Source organism: Protopterus annectens, chromosome 5.part0 (genome assembly GCF_019279795.1).
Source record: "Protopterus annectens isolate FY-2018-M chromosome 5.part0, PAN1.0, whole genome shotgun sequence".
In the NCBI taxonomy this organism is placed as follows: domain Eukaryota; kingdom Metazoa; phylum Chordata; order Ceratodontiformes; family Protopteridae; genus Protopterus; species Protopterus annectens.
The window spans coordinates 525,502,106-525,515,556 of NC_056735.1; positions in this window are offsets into that span (position 1 = coordinate 525,502,106).

Consider the following 13,451-nt stretch of genomic DNA (forward strand, 5'->3'; position numbering starts at 1 on the left):
CTAAGCAGCAGGTAGCTCATCTAAGCATATTTGCTCACTGTTAAGATGTGTTCAGCAATTATCCCTTTAAGGACTGTTCAACCCAGATTAGCAGGTTTGTGCATTGCTAAACTATGCTCAGCATTTTTGAAATGGTCCAATGATGGCAAAGGGCAGGAATATAGCTTTATTTAATCTGTGCAGGTGGGAATACAGCCATAATCTGTTTAGTTTGATCTCTGCAGGAACATGTCTGGTGTTGGCAAGGGAGTGCACTTTTGGGCACAGCACTGGAGCATTCGGGAGTCCAGGGTCATGGCTGGACTCTTTGTCAAAAACCATGATGAAAGACTGCTGCAGGGCCAGTACCAGGGCTCACAATACAAAATGGAGGCCTGGGACCATCTCACACATGATCTCACCAGTGTTTCTGGCATCACCCGGACTGGTGAGCAGGTATGCCACCACTAAGCTGACCTAAAGTGGAGGAAGGGGGCACTCTTGGCCAAGTGGATCCAAGATGCACTGACATGGAATGCTCCGGTAGTGAGTAAGTATCACTATCAAGTAGTTTGTAGCAAATACTAGTATGAGAATGTGATAGACAGGTATGCATAATGTTTGTTTCTCTCCCCTACAGCTGCAGCAGAGAAGGCTATGAACATTGAAGCCCATGGCGACAGACCACTGAGGCTGCGCCAACAGGCTGGTGAGTACAAATCTATTTTGCAGTATATTGTTCAAATGGCTACAAAGGAATACATTGCTTACTGCTAGTAGGTATACTGTTACTGTGTGAGCTGAATAAATAAAAAGGTTTCACTGACTAATACTGATGTCCAATAAAGTTGCCTAGAAAAAAACTGTTGTGTTTATTCTGGTATGTTGTTATAGACACATAGAATGTATACAGGTTCTTCACAGCAAATGTGGCTGTGACAGCACACATTAAAACAGGTAATTCTGTGAACCAGCTCTAAGAAACACTGTAGATGGTGGAGCTGTAAAACAAGCTGTAACTGAAATGCAAAATATATACTGGACTAAGCTCTGAACCTTGAATAGTAATGTGGAAAGTTATAAAAAGTGTGTTCCATCCAGCATTGCTTTGTATTAACCTTTGCTTTCCAGGTTGCAGTAATCCAAAGGATTAATGCGCAGTACAATATCTATCTGTCATGCATGCATCACAGGATTACAAGTTCAGACTGTCTAACCAAGAGACTATTAGGCAGAAACCAGTGAAACAAGAATCAGCAGTTTCCAAGTAACTCAGTCTGATGAAACATAGCTTAGTTTTTAATTTTGCACACCCAGACACAGTTTGAATCCAGGGAGTAGTACTTAGATGTGTGCATATCTACACACAAGGACTCAGGAATAAATGTAAAAACAGTCAGGTAGTGTTAACAGATATTTTCTCCACAGGTTGTACAGGTAAGGAAATGTTGGTAGTAGTTGTAGGAAGGGTATACTAATAAACTGATTACAACTGTTCAACTGTCCCACCACATGCCTGCAAATGACAGCATGACAGGTAATAAAACATGCACTCTTCCTGATACATGTCTCTCAAGTGTCGTGCTGTCATGGCTAGTGGTCACTGCTGCCAATAACCCTGGACACAGATAGGAAACCAGTTGAAATATGTCAGTTGCACACTCACATAACAGCAGTTCAGGGTACCCCACCTGTGCCAGATATGTAATCCTGACATATGCAAGTCCTCTCTAGTCATGTACCCAGAGTTGTCACAGTTTGCCCCATACCATTCCAGGCTGAGAGTTTAATAGGAATGTTTGTGCTACAGAAGCTATGGGCCACAGGCAGATGTAAAATGAGGGCAGACCCACAGAGTATTGTGCAGTACTGTTGTGGAAAATAGAAGCATAAACAGTTGTTAATGGATTTTCTGTTGCCCCCCCCCAACACACTTCATCTGGATCAATACGAAAATTCATATACTATGGAAATGTTTTACTCCAAATCTAATGTTGGGACTTGTGTTTTATTATTGTTCATATATTTGATTGGTAGCATGTTAACATACCTTGTTCAAATATCATTGTTGTTGGCCCATTGCTGTCAGTGTTACTGGCATGCTGTTACAATGCATAATGTTGTTCCATTTATGCATGTGTCCATTTTGCTATGCAACTGTTTCAAATCTGTTTTATAGGGTTAATTGGAACACCCATGCATGCTTTTATAACTAATCTGGAAATGTGTTGTTCATGACTAATCAACATATTCTCTAAATCCTCAACACCATAGCATGTTTGGGAAGGCAAATCCTGGTGGATCCACCTGTCCTACCTCATCTGGCCATGGTATAGGGGCCCAGCATGTCTGGGACCCAACCCAGGACTTCCTTGTCTGCTAGTCCTGCACCACCTTCAGGTGGAACCACTTCAGAGGATGGGGAGCGCCCCCCCCTCTGGGAGCGGGCATGGACAGGAGTCTGTCACCCGCAGTCAGGTCCGGGGTTTGGTGTGCAGCACCATCTGATCAGAGTTGGGTGGGCAGCTGCACCAGATTGAGGGCTGCCTGGTGCACCTTGAGGGGCAGGCCACCCCTCCTGTCCAGCCCCCAGCACAGCCACCTTTGGAGTCATGAAGGAGCTGTGGTGACTGCCCATGGGTGGGGACTTCAGTCCCACTGTATCCATTTGGGGGCTCATGGGCTTTGGATTCCCAACCACCCTCCCTGTCAAAGGTGTTTACCCCCCCTCATGTGTCATATACTGCCCATGTCTGCTGTCTTGTCTGTCTGCAAATGCAACCTATCCCACACAACCTACCTCCCCAAACATACCTACAGCCCTTCCCCAACATCCCACTTTCACCTTAAAAAAAAGGGTATCTGTCCTGCAAAAAAAAAAACATTGCCCCATACATAGCTGTACATTTCGTCCCCATATACAGTGAAACTAATGATTCAACCCACTTATTACTCTGCAAATGTCTGTCACTGACATCCTTCCCTGTGGGGTGTGAGGCTGTAAATTCCAAATTCTATACATGTAATGCACAGCTATTACTGCCAATGAAATGTACAACTATGGTCCTGTCTTACATCAGTCCTGCACATCCCTAGCAGCTTTTCATAATGTTTTATCCTCTGCTTCCCCCATTTCACCACTTTTCTAGCACCTTTTTTCTTTTCTTTAAAGAAAATTACCGCAGGTGTAAGCGGTGCTAAGTGAAGATAAGAGGGCTTATTTAACTGTCTCTTAGCAACAATTAGCACAGCGCAAATCTGCACAAACCTGCTTACAACTGCTTAAAAGTGACTTAATCAGTCTGTCTCCATCAGCCTTTGTTCTGCCCAGCAATAGAATAATCAGCACTGCCAAGTCTCCAACCCAGAATGATGTGCATTACAACCACAGCAACATACCACTATACCATCTGAGCTGTGTGAATCAGTAATGTTTTTACAAGCATATCATTCATTCTGGTCATTTAACATTAATGAAAAAAAGTAATCACCTCCTTGCTTAGAACCCACGACATTGTGCACAACAATCAGAGCAACATACCACTACACCACTTTACCATGAACTGGAAACAGTACAGCTCACCACCACACAAGGAAAGAAGCCACTGATTACTTTTATATTTTATTAAAATTATAGTCCAGTCCAGTAGTAGATCCATAATGTAGTCCCACAAAATAGGTAAAATAAGCACACACTGGATCAAATAAAATCTGGTTAGCACCAAATACAAAGCATAAAATGCAGACTCCTCTAGCACCTCGGCTCTTCAGCCTTTACAGAGTATATCCCTACTTCACATATTCTGTCTTTAAATAGCATTATTACAAACAATTAACCAATCACAGACTTAAACGGTTACAGCTCTTTGAGTGTGTGTCTTTTTAACTCCCAGTGGGTGTGGCTTGTGTGGCTAAAAACTATAAAATCACTTTACAGTAATAGAAAATACTCATTGAGAGAGGTCAAATAATCATATGTTTTTTTTGTTTTCATGCTTCATTAGAAAATAAGACAAAATATCCTGTTGTATGTAATTTTGGAATTATTAATGTAAATATGAACAATCAATATTTGACCCCTAGAGGAGCAGTAGGAGTTAACTGCAGAAGACGCCTGGAGGAGCACTGAGCTGTAATGAGTTAATTAAAGAAAAGATTGCCAATGACATTCTTGATTCATTCCATACAGAATTAAAGTGTTACACTTCAGAATCAAAGTAGATTCTAACTTCCAAGGTTGTCTTTTAATATCAGAGTCATACATTTGTTGTACTTGACCCAAAATTGTAGCTTGTAAGCCTTGTATATTTCCACTGTGACATTCTTTAAAATTTAATGCAACAGGACTTTCTTCTTTGCCCTCCTTAACATCCCTAACATGTTCCTTCAACCTTTGTTTGAAACTTCTTTTACTTTCCCTATGTATACCTTACCACACGGCCATTTCAAACCATAAACTATTCTAGTACTGTCAAAGGAAAATCTCCTTTTGCATGTAAAATACTTTTCATTAATTTTATCAAAACTTTTTACTACATACTGGCAACAACTGCACTTTCCACAAGGAAAGTACCTGTTGCACCTACCCCAAACTCTTATGACATACAGGCAGCTGAAACTTGCCATGCACCAATAAATCTCTTATAATTCTGCCTTTCAAATAAGAAAACATAGGATACTCATTTGCTCTTTTATTAAGGAATTTATTTTTTTCTAAAATACCCCAATGATATTTTACCAAATTTATTAAAACTTCTGTATACACTGTATATTTGGTCACATAACATAATTTTTGTTTATCCTGTTGATGAACTCTGCCTTGCATGCTATACCTGCTTTTAGTATTATTTTGTTGTACTACCCTCTTTTTATTTTCTTCCACCACTGTTTCCTTGTAACCTCTAGTTACAAACATGTGTGCTGTTTTTTTCTATTTACTTCTCACACTCTTTTTTATCACTACATATTCTTTTTATGCTAAGAAATTCCCCATTGGGGATAGATTTAATAGTGTGGGGGTTGACAGCTTTCCCCATGCAGTATATGACCACTCCCTTCAAATTTTCTATGTAAACTTGTTTGTATTCTACCATCATTAATACCTTGGAAAGTTATATCAAGAAAGTTTACTTTAACACGTGTCTGTATTCCATCAAACTTGATATTATAGGGATTTATCTGAATCTTTTGCACAAATGTATTCACTTCTTCCCACCCCCTTCACAAATGAATAATCAATATATAAATCTATAACTTATGACATATTTCCTAAAAAAATAATTGCTGTATACATATTTGTTTTCCACTATACCATCCAAGCTGTAGGAACCTGTAATGTTTTTACAAACATATCATGCACATCAATCATTCAACATAAGGGGGGAATTATATATTTGTAGTACAGTTATATACATATATATGTATATATAGATACAAATCTCTCTTTCTCTCTCTATATATATATATATATATATATATATATATATATATATATATACATACACACACACACACACACACACACACACACACACATATATATATATATATATATATATATATATATATATATATATATATATACAGATAACCAACGCCTTACTGCAATACATCTGCAAAAGGCCCAACAAACTGGGGGGATAAAGGGCAAACAATAGTGACATCTGTGAAATATGGCTGTCATATGCATAGAAGTCTGCTAGAGTGGCATGGTTTGCTTTAACATACAATGCCAGATAGGTACCAGATCTGAAACATAAATTAATGCCATTCTTTACTGATGTCAATGCTCACATCATCCCATGTCTGCTAAGTCAATGGGATGGTTTCTCAAAAACCCACAACTGCTGTGGCCAACAGAGAAAACATATGAGCCACACATCAGGACAGTGTCTAGCAATATAGACAGTGGTGAGGTATGACCGCAGTCATGTAACAGAATGGAAAAATCTGTGACAGTCACCTACCATGTCATCCAACACCTTTTGAACCACAGTAAGACCAACACAACACTAACTCAAATCAGCTCTGGGCAATTACCCATGTATATCCAAATATATCATGCACTACAGGGATGCAACTGTAGGGAAAAGCAGACAGTGGTGCATAAATGTCCACAAACAACCATTTGCACCACAGTCACAGCAACATACCAGTACCGCAAATAATCTCTAGAGTAGAATGACTGTTTGAACGAACATATCCTGATTCCCAGTCACACAATACACTGATAGATACAGGCTCAACTCACAGTGTACTGGGAATCCTGAGGTGTTAAAGACCTTTCTCAGTCTGCCCCTACAAACATACACACCTGATAGACCACCAGCAGCCATACCAGCATGCACAGTCAGCTAGATAAAGGATCTGTGACACTCACATCAGCTACTCTCCCTACCCAGCCAAACAAATATATACACACAACACTGCTACACAATCTTGGCAGTCACTTCACAATGGCCAGACATATATAACTCTCATAAGTACAGATTTCCACAGAATGTCCAGGGTGTGAGACCATATTCATGGCCACTACTGCATACCACTCCCAGGAGTCTGCTTAGTCAATGGGATGATACCTTGAGTGCAGTCAATAAATAATGATATCACATACCTCTGACCCTCTTACTGCAAGACATCTGGACAAAGTCTGACATATTTGGGGGACAGGGGGCTGGAAAGAGGGACACATCTCACATAATGGTGTTACAAACTGAAACAGCTGACAGTGTCACAGGCTTTGTTGTAACATAACATCCCTGAAGGATATGATGTCTGAAACACCAATGGATGTCAACAGTTACTGACTATAATCCTCACATTATCCTACAGATTCCACAAAAATAGATGTTGTCTGAGGACAGACCAAACATAACAGGTGAACCCCTGGGCAGTCTGTGTACATCAGGACAATGGAGAGGAACGTCAGAGACATATCAGTCTCAGCCGACAAGTCACACAGAAAATGCATGTCCAGATGAACCCTGTTAAATTAGCAACCCTCTATGTGTATAACAGCACTACGGACTTACAATCTGTACCCAATTCTGGAGCTTTGTTCCCCATGTTGCTGGACTGTCTCCACATGTCCTCCCCTGAGAGGTATTCCCACCTACTGTCTGTGAAGCTGTAGACCCCACACTCCCATAATGTCCTCCACACAGGCAAGGGAAAGGGGCAAGACCCACATGAAGGCTGTCATTATAGCACTGTGTTGCTATGGCATTGGCAAATGGAAAGACAACACAGCTGCTGTGGATGCAAGTAGCAAATAGGAGACCCCGATTGGTGCACAGGCCATCACCTGCAAATGAGCAGTACCTACAAAATGCAAGCTGCTGCCTATGCAACACAGGTCTCAACCCATCTACACAAAGACAGACTGTGACTACACAAACCTAACCAATTGCATTGTTGTGAGGTAACTTCTGAGCACTATAACAGGTATGTCAGTCATATAAGCATGTAATGGAATGCAGAAGGGGATGCAATGGTGTCAAATGGGACATTAAACACTAGGCTGCAACAAGACCTAATGGACTCACATGATGCTGTCCAGCACCTACGGCCATTTCTGCTTGCCCTGCCTGCATTGACATGGAGCAGATCTCTGGCCCCTGACTCACCCCAGCAAAAGTCAGCTCATGTATGACTACTAATGGAATCTCTGTTGTCCAGTACTGAGTGTGCCACTGGTAGGCAAGTCATATGTTACCTGTGAATGCTACTCTGATATATATGCTTGTCGTGCATACTACATGACAGGTGCAGATATTTATGTTGAACTGTATGTGATATACGAAGTCCATACCTGCCAACCATCCAGAGTGTTGCAGACTGACCACGTCTGCCTCATATTAGTAGTCAATGCCTCAGACAGTTGTGCATTGCCCCGCACATCACTGACAACCCATTAAAGACTACAGTCATAACAAATTAGCATACATTTCATTGTCAGATGTCATATCCTGCAGAGTACACATGTGAATGTGACACCATCTTTGCTGACAAATAAGAGTGTTTCAGCTAGATTCATAAAGTGACACTATTTACTGGCCTTTCCCCACCACTGATGTGTGCTTTTGTACAGATGTCTTGCTCTAACAGGAGCTAGGTGTTTTATCATGACACCCATGCCAATGCAAGCGTACATTGTCCTGTAGGATGCTGACATTTATGCAGTCAATGACACCTGCTGTCTAGCTATGGAGAGCACACCAACCTTACCAGGTCACTCATCCCATCATACATCTAGACCCACATTAGCATACACATACACACCTCCAGGCTGACCAAACAGTATACTGCATGGGAGACATCCCGAGTGCAGTTAACAGTTGACAAAATACTAACTCAAATTATAACTAGCTACAGGCCTCCAACCATGACTATGGGCACCCACCACACCTATTGGGACCTGCTGGAATTTGTCAGGATTCAATCATCTACCCTCTCCTGGGTGACTTCAAATACCCAACCATAATGTGCCTGACCTATGCCAGCTGAACATGAATGCACATAGATTCCTTGGCTTTGTCAATGGCAATGCAGTCGATCAGCCAGTCAACACCCCTATGGCGGGTGGGAATCTCATGTACCTGGTCCTAACCAAGATGAGTAGCCACTGTAGCACTCCTACAGTGCCATCCCCCTTGGTGATATCTGCCCACATAGCCATCACTGTTCAGGTCACCACCTTTTCTGCCCCCATCCCACCTCTCAGACAGAATGAACTGTACACAAATTACTATAAATCCCCTCAGAGCAGGTATAAGTAGCTGTACAACCAACATCCCATTTGCTGGAATTAGCAGCAGTGTCTAGGCCCACACCACAATACTATGTGGGCACCCACATAGCTGTATGGACTCAGCAGTACCTGACAGGGCAACATCATCTCCTTCAAGGTAGGGTAAATGCCTGTGGTGGACAGCAGCAATGCACAAATACCATAATAGGTAGAAACAACTGTTGGACGGGCCAAGAACAGGTGCTTCACTGGAAGCAATGTCACCTTGATCTGTACAAACAAATAAGGACACAGGTGATGTACCCTAAGGCTGTTTTTGATTGCAAACTGGACACATCCACCAAGGCAGATCACTAGGCCTTCCACACATGTGTCTGCAATTCCAGAGGCAACACACAGATCTGCTCTGTGGTGGTGGTCAGTAACACCACGTGCACATATGGCATAGATATAGGCAACTGGCTGCAAACAGGTGAAGTGTAAACACCCCCCCATCCCCCAGTGGTACACATGTGCATGTGCAGCACCTTCCCTCACTCCCCTCATCATCAGGAAGCAGGTCTGCTATGCCCTCTCAAAGACAACACACAGAGGTCTCCATAGTCATGATACCATCCCTGGCTGCATCCCACATGAACACAAGCATGAGCTCTCAAAACCATTTCACACTGTAGTCAACCACAGCCTGAGCACCGGTGTCATCCCACCTGAGAGGACAGCCACTGTCATCCCTATATACAAAGGTGGAGCAATCCACCAACCCAGGCAATATGATGCACACCAGTCTAACTAGCCTGCTCTGTAAGAGCATGGGAGGGAATATCTAGTTTAAAGCCAATTAAAACTGGTTTAATCATTCTGTCTCCATCAGCCACTGTTCTGCCTAGCAACAAAATGATCAGCACTGCCAAGTCTCGAACCCATGACCCTATACACTATAGTCAGAGCAATTTACCACTACATCATTTGAGGTATCAGAATTTCTGATGCTTTTTCAAGCATATCATGCAGAAGAGTCATTCAACAGTAGGAAAAAAACTCTGGAATCACACATATACAGATATACATATATGAAGATACATATATTTGAAAAATATGTTATATATGTATCTAAATATGTTGTGTGTGTGTGTGTGTGTGTGTGTGTGTGTGTGTGTGTGTGTGTGTGTGTATATATATATATATATATATATATATATATATATATATATATATATATATATATATATATAGATAGCGAGAGAAAGAGATACATGCTCATAACATGTAGTGCACTCATATCTCAAAACTGTACCGCTCAACCTGTTAGTGCAAGAAATTTGGGCAAAGGCTGTAAAAATGGGGGGACATGGGCCACGACTAGGGACATATTTCAAATATTTCTCTTAGAGATATAGAAATTTGCTTGAGTAACAGGCTTTGTTTCAGCATACGTGTTCTGAAGGATATGAGGTCTGGAACTGACATTATGTCATCATTTACTGACAGAAATCCTCAGATCATCACAGTGATTTACCAGAGAAATTAGAATAATTTGTGGAACAGAGACAAAATATGAGCAATAAACCTGGATGTTCTGCAACAATCTGGCCAGTTGAAAGGTGTGCTCAGAACCCCCTACTGCAACAAATCTAGACCAAGCCTGACAAAGTGGGGGCAGAAAGTAATGAAAATAGGGACATATCTGAAATACTTGACTAGATAGGCTGAGACAGTTGCTACAATAACAACATCTGTTCTAACATATATTGACTGAAATAGCACAACTCCAAGACTCATTTGCTTCTCATTAGTTAGTGTCTGAAACCCTCACATCATCCCATTGATTTGTCAGACATACACAACACTTATGGGGACCAGACCAAAGATATGAGCCACACAACTGGACATCCTGTGAATATCTGGACATAACATGGCATTAGAGAAAGTACACTGAGCTGCTTAGCATGTCACCAAGCACCATCCAAACTACAGTTAGACTGACACAACACTCCCCCAAGTCAGTTATGGGGAATTACACATGCTTTTGCAAATATATCAGGCACTACAGGGATGTAACAGTAGTGAAAAATAGTCACCGGTGTGAGCCTGCATACTCACAACCAATTCCACCACAGTCACAGTGACATACTGGTAAGCCAAATGAACTGTAGAGTATAATGACTGTGTGAACATAAACAAATACCATGTATGACACACACACTACTCCTACATATACTGCCCCATGTCACAGTGTAGTCTGACTCCTGTGGTGGAACGGAACATTTCTCAGTCTGCCCCTACAAACGTATACAGCTGATAAGACCACCAGAAACTGGAACAGCATGCACAGTCACATAGAAAAGGAGCCATGACACTTAATTGCACCCTACACAGCGCAACAAACATTTACACACTACACAATCCTGACAGTCTGTTAACAATTGCTACACATACACAGACCACTCAACTGTACAGAGTGCAACAGAATGTCCAGGCTCTGTTCTCATATATATGGCCTCCTCCTCATAACATGTTTGGCATTCTGCTACATCACTGGGATGATATCAGGAAGGAAGGCATTAACTAATGATATCCATACCTATCCACCTCTTACTGCATGACATCTGGACAAAGCCTGACATAATTGGGGAACAGAGGCCCAAATACAGGTCCATAATTGAAATATTGCTGTTATAAACTGAGACAGTTGCTGGTGTGACAGGGTTTGTTGTAACATATCGTAACTGAGGGATATGAAGTCAGAAATAAATGGAAGTTAGTATTTACTGACTGCAATACCCAGGGTATGCTACTGATTTGCCAAGGACAACAACTGTCAGAGGAACAGACCAAATATAAGAGTCAAACCTCTGGTCATTCTGTGGATAGCCCTACAGTTGAGTGTTATGTCAAACCACATAAAACTGTCAGATTAAGACCCACGCAGAATATTCATGTCCACACAAACTCTGTTAAACTAGCATGGATCCAAATGTATAACAGCAATATTCACATTTTGTACCTAAGTCTGGGACCTTCCCCCCCATTTTGTTGGGCTGTCTCCACATGCTTTGTTGTAAGAGTTATTTCCAACTACTCTCTGTGATGCTGTTGTTCACATACCTCCATGATGTCTTCCTCACAGGCAAAGAAAAGGGGCAATGCCCACATGATGTACTCAATTATAGGAGTGTCTTGCCATGCCATTGGTTATAGGAATAATAACACAGCTGTTCTGCATGCAATTAGCAAGTGGGGGATATCAGTTGGTGCACAGGCCATCACCTGCTCATGAGCATTACCTACAAAAGGCAAACTGCTGCCTATGCAAAACAGGTCTATACCTCTACATGGGTAGACAGACAGAGAGAGAGACTGAAACAGAAACAAGAATTGGGAATTCAAACCAACAATACTTGGGGAGAAAAGGTATGTTAAACAAGTAAGCATGTAATGGAATGCAGTAGGGGGTATGCAATAATGGGATATAGTATGTTAAACAAATATGTCTCAACAAGACTTGCTATACCGATATATTGCTCATCAGCACTTACGGCCATAGCATCTGGGTCTGTCTGCGGTCACATAGATCACAACTCAGGTCCCTGAGTCACCCCAGGAAGGAATGGCTCATATATATCTACTAGTGGAGTGTCTATTGAACAATACTAACTCTGACACTGCTATGCCAACTACTGGGATGTTGTAGATATTCATATGTTACTTGTGAATACAACTATGATATACATGTTTGTCTCACAAATCTAAGAAATGTATACAGGATATTTGCATAGTAAACTACTGTTGCAGACGTGTGTGTTGAACCGCATGTGATATACTGAGTTCATGCCATTAAACTGTCCAGTGTTATGCACACTGACCATATGTGTGCCTCACAGTTGTAATCATTTACTCATAGAGTTCTGTTATGTCTGGCAAAGTATTGGAAAATCTGTGAAGACTGACATTAGAACATACTAGCATACATAGGAGTGTCGGACATCCTCCAGGGTATTTCTGTGAATGCAAAGGCTACTGTGCTATCAAATGACTTAAGTGTGTTACAGCAATATTAAGAAAGTGTCACTAATTTTGGGCCATTGTCCCCCATGTATGTGTGGCATCCTCCAAATGTCCTGCTCTAACAGGTTGTGAGGTATGAAAAGAGTATAAATACAGTGTGCCATACTGACATAGAACAGAAATGTATTTTATGTATTACCTGTGCACATGTATGAGTGAGTAGGTGTACCTGGAAGCCTCATAACAACAAACATGGGATGCAAAATGTCAGGTAAATAAGCTGTACATGTTGTACACATGTGTAATCTTAGTTTCCGTGCATCCAACACACATACATTTCTATTGCCCTGACACAGACATGGGTACTAGTATAAGCATGATTATCAGGTTGAAATTGAAATTGGAGAGGTATCCAACTGTCTTATGACCTTGTGTCCATGCCTTCTACAAACAGCTATATGAGCACCTACATAGCTGTATGGACTCAGCAATACCTCAGTCATAAAACCTGCCTTCACCAAGGTAGAATAATCCCCTTTGCTGGACAGCAGTAATACACAAACCACATAATTGGTCACTATATTGGCTGTACAGGGACAAGTAGGAGCAGGCACCAACTTGGAAGCAAGTCAACCTTTGCCTGAATGAGCATATAAGGTCACAGGTGAATTACTGTAAGGCTAACTATGAGTACAAATTAGACACATCCACCAAGGCC